At 43.4% G+C, this 18,796-nt stretch overlaps 1 long non-coding RNA gene across 1 annotated transcript; it reads right to left on the bottom strand.

Annotated features, from left to right (window-relative positions):
* Positions 1-3,413: 3,413 nt before the first annotated feature.
* Positions 3,414-18,580, bottom strand: LOC120833439 (uncharacterized). The gene is made up of 2 exons (XR_005714323.2): positions 18,261-18,580; positions 3,414-5,173 (listed from the first exon to the last, which is right to left on the bottom strand). It is a non-coding gene; the product is annotated as an uncharacterized LOC120833439 (long non-coding RNA).
* Positions 18,581-18,796: the final 216 nt, after the last annotated feature.

The raw sequence follows: 18,796 nt of genomic DNA, 5'->3' as shown, positions 1-18,796 counted from the left end.
TCTGTCACTTATGACACATTGGAGCTTTCATTGGATTTAGGATGAGTCCTCTGAGTCTACAGGTAAAAGTAAACACACAGGATCCCACCCATGGAGCAGCTGTCGGAGCCTTCAATGAATCAGTGTGTACCTGGGCAACCAGGCGCTGCGAGGGTTAATGGAAGAGGAGCAGGAGGAGGAGGACGCTGTGGTCTGTGCGGCACGGCCTCCTCTTGTTACATGTGGTGCTCTCAGGAAGCTCTCCTTTGCCGGGCTCGTCATTTTCCACCACCCTGCTCTCCCCTGGGCCCTCGCTTCACTCCATCCGAGCAAGGCCGTCGCTGTTGCCAAGAGGACACAGAGAAGCAAGCAGCAACATGCACCATCACACCAGCACACGCTCAAGAAGACCGACACAGGAGGAGACCAAGACGCAGAGGGGACGCACACACACACACACACACACACACACACTGTCAGAAAGTTTCTAAAGGGCTTTCTTATCTTATCAGTATTGTCATCGGTCTTTCATCCGGAGACAATCCTCTTGTCTGATTGCCCAGTGACTCCAAAACAATTTATACTCACAAGGACAATTTAGAGAAGTTCTTTTGCATAAGCCAAAGCGAAAGATGACGTTCAAATCAAAGATGACGACGCAGAAACACCTTACGATAGAATTCCCAGAGCACGAAGCGGTTCTTTTATATGCAGGTGTTGATCTTAGATGTATTATATTTAGTGTTTACTTTGTCTTTATTTTTATTGTTTTGTTGTCTTAAGTGTTACCATCTTGGTTTTTTTGCCTTGTGTGCCGAATGCCAGTTCAGTCTGTGCACCAAATCCAAATAAACTGATCAATAAATCAATCAAACTGTTTTGGTTTCATTGTAATATGAAAAAGGGCCCATTTGTAAATAATGCAGTCTGTGTGTTACCATTATCCATCTCCTTTTTTTAAATGTTATAATAAAATTTTAATAATTTCTATACTAACTGCTCACTGTAATATCGATCCCTCCAGTCTTATGACATTATGTGTTTATTAATTATACTTGGTATGATTCATTTGATGATAAATATCAAAATCCCAAAAATGTTGCATGAATGTCTCTATGGCCCAATAAACTTTTATTTGTTATTTAATTTTATTATTAGACATTATAATGCGTTATGGGTCGTTAAAGCAGTTGCAGAGGTGGATCTCGATAATGTGCTGACAACGTGCGTGTGACAGACAGTGTTACTCCTCCTCTCGTCCTGCTCCTTTTCTCCCACACGTTGCTTTTGTTCTGTCTCTCTGTCTGCTTTGGCCTCTGCTGCTGCTGATGGAAGGGATTGTCTGGTTTTATTAATATGACAGGTGAGCCGGCCCAGCTGGTACCTGTGTGTGTGTGTGTGTGTGTGTGTGTGTGTGTGTGTGTGTGTGCGTGTGCACGTGTGTGCGTGCCAAAAAGACGCAGCTGTCCCATACACGCAATGCACACATGGTCTCGCATGAACCCATTCACACAGGCATTATTGTGGCATACGGACTTGTATTTTATTATAAAATATAAATCCGCTTACAAGATGCTGTGATCTGAGGTGCGTCCTTCTTGTCGAGCTGGTGAGGGGCAGCAACAGCACACAGATGCTCTCCACACTGGAACCATATTTGCGTGTTATTGCCCTCACATATTACCACTTTGTTTACTTCCTGGACTGCAAATTGCCAGCGTAATTTCCACCGCCCCTGTGAGATGGCCATAATATCTCTGTTCTTGTATATACACTTTATGATTTGACTCGTGCGTTGGGGTTCAATACATCCATATTGACTCAAGTAATTGAACACGAGGGACGCGGGCCGTATTCATAAAGGAGCCCGAGAGACAATGCAGTGAATGGAGGGTTATTGGAACAGCGGCGGGAAGCTTGCAGCAGTTTGAGCTGTGAGAGCGGCATCAGGCTGCACGTCTGTCATTGACTGCAGCTCAGGCGTGAAGATGGCAGCGCAGAGGTCTTCCACCTGAGCCGATTGTGTTCCAAGGCGCTCCATTACCTGAGTGGACCTCCTTTGTCTTATAGCTCCATGTGGAAAATGAACGCACACTAGGCCGCCAGGCGTCAAAAAGGAGCGTGTGTTAGTGTGAGTGTGTTTTTTTTTTGTCAGGTGGGGGTGAAGGTTGAGAACGTTCTTGAGGGCTACTAAACGTATACGCTTATTTAAAAGGCAAGTAACACTTGCTATGTGGTTTCTCCCATCTGATCACGTCCTAGGAGGACAATGTGGTTTAGTGAGCCTTTAGTCTCTCACCTTGGGGTTTATTTTGAAGAGAAGTTAAGTCTTTAACGGACTGCTGTCTCAAAATAGGAGACAGGTATATTTTATTAGCACTCTCTCAGGGAGTCAACAGACCGGCTGGCTGATGGGGCGGAGATAGTGGCGGCCTACTTAGTCAGCCGAGTCTGGGGACAGAGTCGTCCCTGCACTGACCCATGACCCACATAGCTTGCTGCCATTACGTTTTTATCACTCTTCATAAAACAAGAAGGGCAACTTTTGAAGAACCTCTCGCTTGAATCGGAGATCTTGAATCTTTTAATGACCCGACTCAATGTGATGCCACTCTGTAGGTTGTCCCGTTGATTGAAATCCTTGCTGGTATGTCACACCGTTGTAGAATAATCGGGATATATCAAGAAATTGCTGTTGGCTAAGTTGGATGTGGCAAAGCATTGAACACGCGCCGGTCTCAGTCCGTTTTTTTTTTCCATCAAACAAAGGAAGCAGGTAGAAGTAGCACAAAGGTCGTAAACTGCATTCTCCATCGAGCGGAATATTACTTTTTCTAGGTGCGGGCCTGTCAAAAGGCAGGTTTAATGCAGTGCGGTGCTGCTTAAAGCACACTTTGCTCTTTTCAAATTTTACCATTGTGCCCGGCGAGATCAAAAGGGCCCTTTCAACCTGTCGCTGTGTTCAATGAGCTTTCATGTCTTACCTCATTACTGGAAAAGTTTTTCTTCGACTGAGCCGAGTTGTGAGCGGGAGTTTGGTCGCACAATGGGGCTGGACGACTTTCACCGGGACACAATGAGGAGGCAACAAAGATGTCGTCTCAAATCCCTCTCGAGATGTTGGGCCCCCACGCTTCGCTGCGGCCAACCCGGCCTGAGAATTACAGTAAGACCCCCCTAAAAGTGAGGATTTGTAACTCCTCTGATCAGACTCAGCTCACGACCAGCGGAGGCTAAATCCCTGCAGAGAACCGGCGGCGGAGCGAGGGATGAGATGAGCTTCTCCCAATACACCTCTCCCCATTTAAACCCTGTCTGATTGTCCCTGGAAGAAAGGTTTAACCTGACTCTACTTCATGCCCATTTTAACAAAATTGACTGTTCATTAAAAACAAACTTTCGGGAGAATGACATTTAAAAATAACACATAACACTTTGGCTTTTAAAACAAATGTTTTATTCATGCAATTTCTGCAGTTTATTTTTTTATTTTTTTTAAGAAAGTTCTCACATTTGGTGCCATGGCACCAATATTTTTTCCAATCATTTTATGGCAATAGAGCAAACAAAGCACTGAGTGAATCCTTGAGCACACACCACTCTCTGACTCTTAGAATTGGGCCGCAAAAGTCCAAAAACGGGAGTTGCATTTCACCAATCAGAAGCGGGTCTCCGAAGGAACAACTTTTGACCTTTCTCTTCCTCCGTCTTCCTCCGTCTTCCCATCTCTTCATTTCACGCACGCAATTTCTTTTGTCCTTCAATTCCTCTATAAACATCTGCTGAGTGTTTGTAATCAGTAGGCCTCTTTTTTTGCATCTATTTGTCTCACTTTTACAACTCAAATACCTTCTCTGTTCATTTGGTTTTGAAGCATTTTTCATCATCTTTCAAGGGATAATGGCGGCTTTATAGGAATAGGTAATTGCAAAATGTCAAACCAAAATGCCAACAAGAGATAATATCAATATTTGAGTGATTAGGGAAAAAAGAGCTGGAAAATGAAATAAAAGGCACCTATTGTATTGTGTAAGTTTTACATCCTCATCATTTCTTCTAGTCTTTGGAGCCAGGACAAATAAGAGCCAAGCTTTTGTTCCTGTTATCGCACACTGTTCATTTGTCCCCCGGCCCGGAAAGCCATGTCAAGATAACGCCATCCTATCATCTGATTGTCTTATCAAAGTTGAGCGACACAGCAACCCCAGTCCTGGAAGGCCTGGAGGAAAAGGTTAAGAGCTCCACACCTCTTGTTAATGTGTGCTGTCGAAATACACAGACGGCAAAAATAAGCCACTGTTGTGTTTATTACACATCATTTATTTAAGATTTATTCGTCACCCTGAGGGGTTTCAACACAGCAGGCTTGCGTGGGCCGATGCTCGGGCCCCCTGTTTAATTTCTCACGGCCTCCTCTCTGCGATTCGAGTGCGAGAGTGTGCAGCCCTCACGCAGCGTTTGACACCGGGGTCAGTGGAATTGCCCCACTTGAACTAAAAGACGTTTGGCTCGGTTTGGAAAGTGAAAACTAGAACACCATTAATTTGTTTGCTCTCCCACTAGTCGTGACCACAGCAAATGCCATCACCTCAAAGAAGCGGTCGGCCGTCCTCACTTTTATTTGTTTGTTTCTTTGGAGGGTGTGTGAGAAGTTGTGAAGCCGCCGGACATTAGCCTCACTGGGGGCGGGGGGGAGGATCTCCAGAAGGAAGGCTATGGAGAGCTAGCAAACAAGTTAGCCAGCGACGGAGAGGGTGGGGGTGGTGGTGGTGGTGGTGGCGGCGCTGGGAGGGGTGGGGATTCATTTAGCCAGGCATAGCTGCTCTTGTTTGTGGTTGTCCCTGACAGCGTCGGCAACGCTGCTCCAAAGCACCTGTGTTTGCTCACTAGCTTTCCCCCAATCTGCTCGAAAAATGCTGTGAGCATGTCACATGGTGGCCAGATAGCCTGGGCACCATGGGAATACAAAAGCCGGGGCTTTTAGAACAGTTAATCATTAATGGAGGCCTCGCTTTTGTTCCCATTCAGCTCGGCGCTGACAGAGGCTTTGATATTACATATGGCAGGCAGGTCGGACGTAGATATAGCCAAGTACATCGACGGGGAAGTGCTTTCAGGTCGCTGGATGCAGGGCGGCGAGAGCAGACGGAGTGCAGCCATGGAAAAGTGTCCTTGAAACGGAAGCCACGTGCGTCTGTAGAGAGAGAACACACGCGTCAAGCTCACATAACCATATGTGTAGACGTAATAATTGGAATATTGCTGTAAATTGCTGTTGAGGTCAGTTGTTCGGAAGCATCACTACGTGTCTCGATAAGTACGCGTAATTACACTGCAGGTTGTCTTATGCTACCAAACACAAAAACTAATTTGTGATTATTGCCTGTGATTGGCAGGACGGGTATAAACGGAGTCCTTCATGGGATCGGAGGCCAACTTACCAACCCAACAATTAATTAACATGCCCTAATCTCAGTTTGCTCTCCATCTTGTCAACTGTCAAAGAAAAGTCCGGGACTCGTTTCATTCCCTGTCAAAGTGGGCTTTAGGACAGGAAAAAAACAAGCAATGCATGAACTTGCTTTCACAAAGCAGGGCCGATTTATCTTGAGGGGAGATTAAGTTTACACAGCCACATTCTTATAAAGCACTAAAAGGGTCGGAGGCAAACTCTTATCTCACATTTACCTCAGCATGCCAATGGTTCTTTATTGAAACTTAGTCTTGGCCCCACCCTAACCCCCACCAGTGCTAATAATACTGTATGGGAGTTGGAGAGGATAGTGGGATCACAAACATTTACGGCTGGAAATGCAGCACAAGAGGAGGCAAAGTGGCCACTCGACGCAGGATGCTCGGTGCGCCGAGGGTCAATCATTAACGGAGCGCTTTCAGCAGTATCTGCTCTCCGGCTCGGAGCAGAAGTCAAAAGATAAATGAAGGTTGTGTTTCAGGGAATGAAGGAAGGCCTCCAACTTAGGCGCTTTAGCAAACATACCAGCCCACACGGAGGTTTCTCTTGAGAAGTTTTGCTGCGTCCTGGTTCTCATGTCAGAATCTCACAGGCCAACAATAGGTAAATGACTCAGGTATTTGTTTGTGGCAATTTCAATGGGGCATTCCCAGAAATCTATAGAAACCTCTTTGCCTCACAAACATTCCAACATCAAATACACCGGTTTCTCATTTTTGTTTTATGCTCTCTATTTCCTTTATTGATGACCACTTTGGTGAAATGGTTTTCTAAATAATATTACAAGATACAAAAATGACTTGAACCCAAACTTCATTAGCTCCCAACGTTCTGTAGGAATAAACACTTTTAGTGCAGCATGATTGAAAGACTAACAGAAAATGAGAACATTTGATATTGTCTGCCATGGGTGAGAGCTATAAATATTTCCTTTCTTACATTCAGCTTGAGTTAACCACAGTGTGTTTATTTGCTAACCCTGGTCACCGATGATAAGGACCATTGGTGTCCCCAATCTCTCTTAGCGACAACACGCCCATGTTTCTGCGATCACGTTCGCACTATACAAAATAGGAAAAGAACAAAACATAGGTGCTAATAAATCCTATTTTACTCGGCCATAAGGAAATAAATTAGGTTGAGGGTGCATGCTTCGAACAAAAGTTCCTGTTTCGGGAGGGAAGGTGCATGGGTGATGGATCGCTCGGCAAACATAGTTGACATACCTGGCCAATGCCATGGGCCGGTCACAACCCAGGCCTGAGAGGGACATTGTGTGAGTGTGTGTGTGTGTGTGTGTGTGTGTGTGTGTGTGTGTGTGTGTGTGTGTGTGTGTGTGTGTGTGTGTGTGTGTGTGTGTGTGTGTGTGTGCAGCTATCCCTCTTCCCTCTGAGGTTTCCTCTCCCTCCTCTCTTCCACTCAGGCCATGGGGATCACTTCAGTCAGCAGAGCCCTGTTTGACAGAGACAGAGCCTCCATATAAATCCCATCCCATCCTATTTATTTGATGTGCAGTTCTACTAGGACGCCTTCGATCCGTCCTCGGGGAGCCCGCATCTCAAAACACTCAAATAGTCTGGGTGTGGCGATAAGCACAGGGCAGGAATTATACTCCCAAATTCCCAAATCCTCATAGAGCATTGTTCCATCCGTTTCAAGACACGCTGGAAGAAAAAGGGACAGATACGGACTGGGGAATTATGGCAGTTCCTATTTCATATCCTTTACTTCGTCTTGCATGCATGTTTTTTATATGTAAAAGATAAATGGAAAGAAAAGTTAATATTAGAAGGGTTGAAAATTGCATCCATGTTGCCGTATGAGTGCAGTCTGGAGCGAGCGAGACGGGTCAGTGCAGTCTGGTGGATGAGCGGTGGACCTTTATGGGGAACACCCAGGAATGTTTAGTTAACTCGTCCGCCGCATTCAAGCATGTGTGTCAAAGGTGTTTACAGGGTGTTGACATTCACACATTGGCAAAGAGGTAATGTGAATGCCGCAGCAATGTCTGGCTGTGCTGGGCCCTGAAAGCGTTCAACAAAACTAATACGAGGGGTTTGTTGCAGCAACAACGTTGGCATTTAAATTGAGAAGTTAAAAACACTTCCGCAAATTACTTCTCTAATTCATTTTTATTTAATCCAATAGTCATGCAGAAAAAAACGTGTTTTTAGTTTGTACTATTAAAGCACAATTTTTACCTAAAAATAATTAGCAGTAAATGTACCAGAATGATTTGAGTAATTTTAAATCATGAATTATAAAGAGCACATTTTATATTGCATATTTTAGTACTTTAGTTTTTGTTCTTTTGGTTCCATTATGTGAATATATGTTCTAATCATTATCATTTCAAATGTATGTTTCTGCATATTTGGATGAATCAATTTTTCAAAAATGTTTTTTTCATATTTAATATAGCCTAAGATGATTTGAATTGTTCAATCTTCGTGAATTCCATAGTAATTGATAATATAGTCAGTCAATAATATCCACCAAGCAAAATTGACAACATTTGGTGTTTAAAGTACACTCATTACTCGTTAGCTAATAATTAACAGATACAATTAAATATATTGGTCTAAATTTGTACCATAAATCATTTTATTATTAATTACAGTTTATCTTTTTCCCGGTTATTTGAGAGCCATCAAATATTTTTGTTTTTGTGTTTAAAAGGCAAACAAAATATAACAACTCTGATCGTAAATTTCATGATGTGGAATAATGCTTGGAACCACTGATAAACCGAACCTGATAACGTGCAGTTTAATTTCCTTCTATGTAATGGCTATGCAGTAAAATACAATCATCAAGCCATATATCCAGCCCACATACGTAAATATACAAACGTTCAACAGTTTCAAAAAGTGTCACCATAAATTACATTTTCACTTTTTAATTTAAATCGCAGTGTTTTGATGTCTATGCTCAGTATCGGATTTCTGTTCATAAATCTAAATAAATGTTTTTCACATATAAATTAAGACAATAAAGACTTTATTGTCTAAATAGAGAAATGTCATTGTTGATTATATTCACAAATAAATATTGAAATAATGGTTCTTTTCCACACACAGAAAAAATAAGTTCTTATAATTAAGTTAATTTTTGAGGGGAATACCACACAATATATTTATGTCAAAGTATCCCAACCTTTCTGTGAAAAAAAAAATAGGTGCATGGCAAAATCCCAAATTTGGACTATATCTTTCACTCTATTTTTCATATACAAATGCCAAAAATGTAATCCCAGTCACTCTCGGAGGAAGCTATCTTTTCTTCTGCAGAAGGTTGCCAAAGAGGTAACCAGTGCCAGCGGGCACAAGTCTGTCTGTCTGTCCACACGACCACCCACTGAGTGCTACGGGGCATGAAGAGAACAGCTTTACACCGACCTACAGGTGACAAAACATCTAACCTTAAAGTACCAATATGTCCAATCATGTCAAATATAGAAACTGAACGCCGCAGCTATTACCCGGGCCGCCATTGTTTAAGGTAATTGGAGGGGGTGTTGTAAGTTTCCTACGCTATGACTCACACAGCTTCTTTTCTCCACCCATGAATGCTGGGAGATTGTAGGTCACAGTGAACTTAAAAAACGAAGTCCTCTCAACTCATAAATTACATGGCCACCGACAACCTTAAGCGGTGTTGAAATGCCTCGCATAGAGCTTTGTCTCAGCGTTGGTGGAGCGTGAAGCTGAGAGCACCACCCCACAAGGAGCTTGGCTCTCACGGGGCACAAGTAAGACAGCGATTTATCTCACCATACCTGAGGTCTGACATGCTGGCAAAACGCTGCTGGTGCACCAAAGGTGGATGTGAAAACAAGCACTTACTGTTTCTTAATGATGTTGCTCTTTGAGGTATCGTTTCCGTAACGGGTCATACCTCGTTTTTTTTTTTTTTGTGATTTGTGGCCCTTGTGAATAAAGTCTGGTCTTAAATGTAAGATTGCTCTGCCCCAAAACAAAAGGGTTCTCCTTCCTGGGACCTGTCTTGGCACAGCTACTGGCACTTTGAAATCTGATCTGATAGATTAAGAGCTTAGCCGTTAGAATAAACCATTGTGGAATCATCATGGGTTTGTGTTTTCACTCAGTGACTAAAGTGTTTGAAAGGGAGTACTCATAACCCAAAATGTCACTATGTCTTTGAATACATTAGACCTTAAAAGAAAAGCTAGATAATAAACGCATTACCGAGTGGTTAAATAAATGTGACACAGCGAATGAATCTCTTTTCTCAAAGGTTTTCTTGCAGAACATCATATTGTGTAGAAATCATCCTCGGCCTGACCACCCAGGGGGTCCCTGACACCACAACCTTTACAAAGGGGGATGGGCGTGTGTGTGCGTGTGTTTGTGTTTAGGCAAGTGTCTGCTCACATGCATGAATTTGCTCCTTCATCTTATGTGTGTATTGATCCTCCGGTGACGTCCCACTGCTCTTCTTTTTTTTTTTTCTCTGTTAGTTTGTTTGTTTGTTTCAGATGCGTTTACTATTGTTGTTTTATTCCCGGCAGACTTTAACTGAGAAGCACGCTTACTTCCATTTCCTGCCACGCAGACAACATAACATGTGTTGAGTGCGAATACGCATTCAGCGGAGCACTGGTCAATGTAAATGCAAACACAGACCAACAGACCAAAACAAAAGAGCACAATATGGAACCTTCTCTCGGCCAGAGCCACTACACTTGCTCTGTTTGCCCTCTCCTCTGGCTGGAGTTGCCATTAGGTCATATAATGACCGCAACTCATTTCTCCCTCAAGAGCCCTCGGAGGCTCTTCCTTTGGCTGGAATAGTGCATCTTTTGCCGGATGCTAGAAACGGGACGGGAATTTTTCTTGCATCCCAAATCTGAACTCGTTATAGTTTTTCCCATTGCTGATAAAATTGCATTGAATCTGCTTTGAAATAAGGATCCGGTCTTGTGCAAAAGCCACTTATGGATCGTTATCGCAGTGTTTGTGCTTGACTCTTGCTGCCTCTTCTACGCAGAGGAGAAGGGTCAGCCGTCATCCCTCCCCCCTCCTCCACCCGGGCTTTCATGACAAACTGAGGGCGATTCAGCCAGCTAAACGAGTACACATGCTAAGGTGAACAGAGATACACGCGCGATAACACGTTCAATTAAACAACAACGTCACGGCAGGCAGAATGTGGACAGATAGATGACCATACAGTATGTCGTACAATGGGACTTAAAAGTATAGGGCAGCTGGGCTCTTATCTGGCCGGGGAAGAAGAAACCAGGCAACAAAGGGAGGCCTAAGACTAAGAGGCTTGATGCATGGGAAAGCCATGGGCCGGCCATTGTGGCTGCCCTTCTGCTGAGCAAATAGTCCAAACTGTTCATTCCCCATCTCCCTTTCTCTTGCCGGTACATTGTTTGTGTCCTTGCATTTCATTCTGACTGGGGAAGATTGCTCTCAGGGCCAGTGAGCAAACAGTCCAGAAAAGAGCCAGCTATCTCCTGCCGTTCCCAGGAGAACTAGCATTTTTATTTCAGCTCCAAGCTGTCAAAGGATTGGAGAGTTTATGTCAGGATCCTGAATTAATTGCTTTAAGCCTCAGGGCCGACGCCGGCGTTTTTTATCACCAAATGTTCGGTAAAATGTTTCAGAGCAAATTATGCAGCCACCCACCCCCAACCGCCCCGCCGCCCCCTACTCCTCGTCCGCCAAACATTTGGTATTGGATACATGCAGGATGAGTTTCTGCAACACAAATGTGTTTTAGTTGTTGTGACAGCACAATGGCGTGAATAGTGATGGGCTATAGCCCGGCTGTCAAGGATTTGGTGGAATGAAGGCAAACATCAAACTTTTGTGTGTGTGTTTTTTCTCTCTCTCTCTATCCGTGACGGTGGGTGCACGAGCCAAGCTTGGCAATAGAACGAGTAAGCTTACAGATGCCTCAATAAACCATAGCTGTTCAGACATTTGGTTGACCGAGCTTTAAAGGCTCCAAACTGTCCTCTGAACTGCCAAACTGATTTCAGAACCGTCTGTCACCCTCCCATCCATCCTGGGCTCCTGCTTGCTTAATGACTATACACAGTGTATCATACATTTGGATCTGCAAAAAACCCCAAAACATGCGTGCAAACTGTAAATCCCGGCTGATGTTCAAGACGCCATTGTCTTACACCTCCAGTTTTAAGATGTTTAGGCCAAATTGCTGGGGTAAATTTCCCCAAAGTCCATCGATATGTATTTGATACCGTTGACAACTTTTAGGCTCTTAACACACTTTCCAATCCAGCGCATCAACCCCAAATATTTCAATCCAATTTTATTTTATGCAAAGGTTTTATTGTCTGTTTATTGTCTATTGTCCATTTCAGAAAAAAGACTGCCGCAGTTTTTTGTGTGGCCATATCTGGATGTTATGTTTTCATTCTCGGTTGGCTCCTATGTGAAGGGGCCAAAAACAACACGGGAGGCGGCGGTCCAACAGCGCCAGTCTTCAGAGCAACACACCAATAACTGAACCTGAAGTCACAATCTGGACTTTTCTGTTCTTCCCTCAAATGCATCGCACCGCATTATATTTGCATGTAAAAACCATTAGCAATATGATGCTTGGCTATTTGTATAAATAAGCCCTTTGACAAACTACCTGTCATTCACCCAATCGCTGGCTACAACTATTCCAGGATGTGGCTGTCCAATTTAAATAAGGACGGGTGTTGTTCGCAAAAATAAATGCAACTACTTTTCACATGAAGGGTTTGCATATGAATGGAGGTCAATGTGAGATTTGCATTATTACGCAAACACAACGGTCTATGGCACAACGGTGTACTCAGCCACGGCTGATTTAACTGTAGGCCGGCACAAATGAATGGTGACACATCGGAGATGCCCCTTTCACCCGACACCATCTCCCCGTTGGGCCCTTCAAGATATCAAGGGTAACCCTGCTCTCTCCAATAAATCTGCCAGTTGACTCCTTAATCTGAAAGGATATTAAGTGACAAACGCTGTGATGTTTCTGTCAACGTCAAGCAGCCGAGGGTTAAATAGTGTGTATCAAGGGACTACTCTGCAGTGGGGGAAACTTACAGGCCTCATCCTTCATCGTAATCTGCTGAACAGCCCTACAGACACCTCCCCGCTTTCCTCTGTCCTTCAGCCGAGCATCCGCCTTTCCGTTATGAATAACCCAACCATTTATATGGGATTAAATTGGGGATTAATTTGATTCAAGTCAGGGTACGGGAATTAATTAGCGGGCTGATAGTGGTGCTATACATGGGGGGAATTTAATTTGAAACCCCCAAGGGAAGCACTATGGGGTGCTGAAATAGAGGTCTCAAAGACAAGGAGGGGGGGGCATTGTTCCATTTGGACACTTGTAAGGTGATGCTTTATTGCTGTTGATGGGCTGTTATCAAATTGAGAGCAGCAATGTTATTAGGTGAGAGCATCGATGAATTCGACAAGCCATGCTGGAAGGAGAGGGTTGATCTGACCGGAGAGAGGAATCACATCTGGCCTTGTTGGATCAAAAATTGTTCTTGACACTCGCATGACCGCTAGGAAGTAAATACCTTTTTTAACACAGATTTGGCTCCCCCTCACACGGTATTATAATCAGCACATTATTTGAATGTCAGTGATTCTCATGAATGTTGAAATGGCATATCTACCGCCGCCATTCCCGACAAGCTGTACGGTGTAAAGCAGAGGCATTAAATTCAACTCAGACACAGATTACAGAATTCACCCCTGCAGAACACCATCCTGGCATTCTCTAAATTGGACAAGTCCCATTGTAAGATAGCCTATCACAGTGCACATGTCCGCATAGGAGAACATATGCAGGACAAAATATTCCGTAGTTTGTTATTCCGCGGACGACACTGGGGGCACACGGGCTTGTTTGCCTTTGCTGGGAGAGGAGATTGGATTGGGGGTTTAAATGAATCGCTGGCGCACCACGTTTATAGGTTTCATTAACTTTTAATGAGTTGGGTGTCCTTCGCCGTGATTGGCTGGCAAAGCTCTGCCTTCACTTCCTGGAACTGGAGCTGAGGGGGAAGTAAGGAGACATTGCAGCATGTTGGCTTTCATGTCCATGGACATGTGCTGCCGAATGGGCCGCGCAGTGGAAATAAGTCAGAAAAGGGGATAAAATGGGTTACTATTCCAAAGCAGAATTTGCCAGATATCCATCAGCACTGGCAACGGCTGAATCTAAGACCTGGCTACCCTCGAGGGGAATAAAGAAACCTTGGAAGATCAATCACAGCCGAACCGGCATCCCTTTACCACAGCTGACTGACATATCGCTTTATGGTCACTCTGCAACAAGGTTTGATCTCAAAGACCTGCAAGAGACCTGCTGGGAAATGCCTGCGGAGAAAAAGAGCAGCCAGAAGCACAAGCGGGTGCATCCATGCACACAAATGTTTCCAGCAGTCAACTCAAGCAATGCTTTGCATTTTCAGCGTCTTTGATCGCCATACTAATATAGTATCTTTCTGCTTGGTTGACCTCATCTATTATCTCACATGGAGGGCTGTTTCTGTACACTTTGTGTTTCTCCTTGAGAAGCTAATCCCCTCCTCCAGTGTGCGGCTGAGCCTCACTTCAGCACAGAAAACAAAGGCTGTGGCTGTCTTCTCAATTTTTGTGCATGTACATTATCTCCACCGCCCATGTCACGGTGTGTGTGTCCCTTTTTTTTCGGTTGGTTTGGTAAGGACCGACTTCCCCTCCATTTGCATGACGACAGACCTGTGTCGCAATACTTTACAAGAATAAACACTGACCATCCATCCACTTCCAGGCATATAAAAGCAGCAAAGTATTGAGAGGCGCCCCGTCCTGGCCTGAATGGATCGCCTTTAGGTCACCGCACGTCCCACCAGCTGCTGCCTCACAGTATACTCAATGGGCATTGTTGGTGGACCTCTCTCGCTCTCTCTCTCTCTCAGGATATGAAGGAGTCCTACATTGGAATGTCACATAGTTGTGTCAGAGGAGTGCGGACACATCACAGTCGGCGGCCGCATTCTCACCCTGTCCATTCTGCCATCCCTCTAAAACCAACACACACACACACACACACACACACACACACACACACACACACACACACACACACACAGAGACAGACAAGACAGATACCTATTCTTTCACTTATGACAGAACCGCAATCGGACCTACATGTACATTTAGAAAAAAAGACAGCCACATATTTCACTCGTTGTTGAGTGGGGAAATTTCCAACAGTGAAATGAAAGTGTCACCTTTGTCAATGATAATAAGGTGACCATCAAAAATCCATTAAATATTTATGAAGAAAGGCCCAGCGAAGACTTCAAGAATAATTGTATGACCAAAAATTGTTTGAAAATTATTCGTGACTTCTGTGAAAATATGTTATGCATAGTTATACTATAGAAAGATATTTCAGAAGAAGAACGAACGTCTCATTAAAATCTACAATAAATGGTTGTTTATAAATTTTGTTGTAGATTATGTAAATATCCTCACTGAACAACAAATCCAACCATATAGATATGATCCATAGGATGAGAAACCCGTGCATGATTTTTAAACGCTAGAATTTTTAGTTGAATTCTTTCTACTTTCTTTTATTTTATGGGATGTTTATGCCAATTACAGTCTACAGTAACTGTTCATTTAAAGCGTAGTCCAGCAGCCTTGTTTAATTTATTACTATTACCTTTACTATTACTTCTTTATATTTACAACTATCTCAATTAAAAGTAGAATATCACAAAACTGAAGAGGACAATTTAAGCACATAGTCAAAAAAAACAAATCCATTGGTCTGTATTTCTCAACGTGCAATTTTAGATGTGTTTATTGGAGGCCTATATACTAAATGATGTGTTATATTAAAAATAGAATTACCAGGGATCCTATATGCAAAAGCCTCAAGATATAAATATATTTACGTGTGGGCCTTAAGAATTGTGTTAGAAATAACCAAAGCTGCTCAAGTTTGTGGCCGTTTCATTTTTACATGAATTCCGGTGATGATTATTACCAATACAAACAATAAGCCAATCATAGCAGTAGAATAATAAAACGGCAGTGGAGTTTCAATAGAGCCCTGAATATTTATTCATTGGTCATATCAACAGAGAATTGAAGCAAAAATAAATTAATCCCTGGCATAATTTGTTTCTTTATCGTCGGTATAAATATGACAAAAATCAACACTCATATATATTTGTTTCAGATACTTTTCGAAATGAAATACAAAATCGAAGGCCTAATAATGAGCACATGTATTAAACGTAAACGCACATGGTCGGCGCATGACGGGACGACGCAGCGTCTCTCCGGGACAGGCCGCCCGCTGAGAAGCCATGGGTGGCTTTACGTTTTCACTTTGCGGGCCCTTTAATATACTGAGGGACGGCAGTTTGCCTTGCTAAGATATGGGATTAAGAGTATTTCTGGTGAAAGAGGAGTTAAATCGGGCTGGTGTGGACGGTCCCTCCCCTGCAGAAGGCTGAGACAGAATTACAGCTTGTTGGACCGGTGTCCCGCCGTCGCCATGGAGACAGATCTACTTGGGTGTTCCAGTCCGCGAGCTGCCGCGTATAGGGAGCCTATAGGTGCGGCAGGCGATCCTGTTGTAGCCTGGCCTGCAGCCCGTAGCACCACCTTTCCAAACGAAATAACTACACCCGATTTCTACACAGATACGTGACCGATTTCGAAGATTGACTGCACGGATCACACTGTTCCAGCGGCTGATCCCTTGATGGGAATTTTCACATCACATTCCCTTCATGTACAACGTCCCCTTTTTTTATGCGTAAAACTGCCGTCTGCTGTGCTCAGTCGACGCCCATGGGTGGATGCGCATGTGGCTTACCAGGGACTGAGTCATTCATTGAAAATAGGGGGAGAAAAGAGGCCCAAACTCGTCTAGGTGTTAAAAAGCATCGCTGCAGGGGAAATGTCTCACTTTGGATGTCTGGTAAAATTACACACTGTTTAAAGACGTGGATGAAAATAAGTAGTAAATCGCCCACAGTTAGATTTTAAAAAAGAAAGAAAAGAAAATGTATCGCAGACGTGTTTTCATGTGTACACTTTTAGGCCTGTATTATTCATTTTCTATGTTCTACTTTAACAAGGCTTTATCACAGGAAGGCTCCGATCCGTAATGTCTGCAGATTCCCCCGCATTGACATTTAGCCAGTTAGACTGCCATCAAAAGATGCCTCGGGCAGCGTTGTGTCTGCGTGAGAAAGTTCAGGCCTTAATGAAGAAATGTGCAAATGTGCACAAGAAATGCAGAGAAATTAGGTTAGCGGTGCAAAAAAAAAAAGAAAAGAAGGACCAGCAGGCTGGACTGTCCTTTTAAACTGTTGCTATAACAACAGATGTGCTCGTCTGCTATGGTGTGGCTAATGGAGCTGCAGAGGTGTCACACTTGAAGGAAAGCCAGTACAAAGTTAGGAGATGGGGAAGGTGCAGTAATGTGGCCACGGCACGCGTTTGTCCGCCGTGTACAGATTGAGGTTGGATACCTTTGAACCGGCAAAGCTCCACAAGGCCATTCCCATCTCGGTGTGCGCCAGAGGGGGCTTGACTGCTGTTATCCCGCCTTCAAGGGATTGGCAGAGCGCCGTGTCCGGATACAACTGTTTAATATGAGCTCATGGACATTTTTGAGGGCTCTCCATCTTCTTGATTTATCTACTCGACAAGATATTCAATTACGGCCTGATGGACATTTTCTTACAAAAGGCATCTTTGCAGAATTATAGGACAATTGTTTCTTTATCATATTATTTTTTCCATTAGTGGTATAAATAATATTATCATAGATTTGATTACTTAATAGAAATATCGATTTTATCAATGTTATTGATTGTATTATTGTTATGCGAAGTATTTTGTTGAATAAATGACTAGTAAATTATAAATGACATTTGAGGGTTATCAATGATTATCCTGTTCGAACTATAACTTACATTTTAAAATACGTTTCGATTTCTGATTTACTTATATTTGTATTATATATTTAATAAAATACTTCCCATCACAATTATGAGCAGTTTAAGACATGTATATATATATATTTGAATATATGTGATTATATCATTTAAAAATGTCTATACCCTGAAATAAAATCGGAATCGATAACTGGTGTAATATAAAAGCAGCAGGGGGGTCAGTCCATGACATCAGCGCACAAATAACGATTTCAGTCGGCCGCACACTGCAGAAAATGCCCAAATCAAGAAGTTATTAAAGCCATAAGGTGACATGTTTCCCTAAAACCTGCAATGGTCACCCGTTTCCGGTGTCACGTCAACCGATTATTCGATCGGACGGTTGTTTTTAAAAGAATCACCGACACCGAAAAACACGTTGAATTATCTCGTCCTTTTCTTTCGCTTTTTAAGTGACATTCAAAAGAGACGAAATCACCTGTTAGGGGACAGGTTTGGTTTTGCGGTGCAGCAGAATATCTTTCTCCATCACACAACTCAAAAGACCCGGAGAACCTGAATCAGCCTCCACCGCACAACCTGCAGATCCCCTCGGCTTTGCGCCACCCTGTCGTGAAATCCAATACGTCTCCTTCCTCGTGAATTTAGGATATCAGCCTTTGCCCAACAACACCACTCCCCACCGCCCCCCCCGCCCCCCCATCGCACCCCCCACCACCACCACCACCACCCTTCTTCATGCATGTCCACCAAACCACTTCTCCCTCTTTGTTGGAAAAAGCATCTATAGTTTTGTTTTTTTAAGAGAACCTTGGTATAGGGAATAAAAAAGATTCATACCTGTGCAAAATAGCCGGTGCTTGTTGTTGGCAAGCCGCACAGAAGCCCATTGTAGAAGCTCGCCTTCTGCCTTCTGCAAAGGGCTCCAGACATCACGGCATTTATTTGAGCTCAAACTCTGTCACTGTTGACTTTAGCACAAAGCAAAGATTTCACTGCCCCGCTAGTTAAAAAAAAATGATTATTTTACAGAGATATCGATCAGTGTGCTATAAAAAAAAAATCAGCTTAGCATTATATGTCTAAAATGAATAGAACGAAATTTAATGTCTGTGTAAATTTACAGAGCCGCGAGTCCTATTCAAAGTTTACACTTGTGCAATTTGGCTTGTGTGTGTACTCTTCCTATATGTGGGCATAGCCTACACTCCATTGTTTACTGGCTTTGTTTATTCGCAGATCACGCTGTTTAAAGTGCGATCTGTAAAGAGGGTCTGGAGAATGAACGCGCACGTTCCGGCCCTACGTGTTCAGAAGGCGGAGGGGTGTCATTCGGTTATTGGGGAGCAGACATCTCCGGCCTTGGATTTGAGCTC

This window comes from Gasterosteus aculeatus, chromosome 15 (assembly GCF_964276395.1).
Source record: "Gasterosteus aculeatus chromosome 15, fGasAcu3.hap1.1, whole genome shotgun sequence".
Classification (NCBI taxonomy): Eukaryota; Metazoa; Chordata; class Actinopteri; order Perciformes; family Gasterosteidae; genus Gasterosteus; species Gasterosteus aculeatus.
Note: the sequence above shows the minus strand (reverse complement) of the source record. Positions and strands in the feature narration are given on the sequence as shown.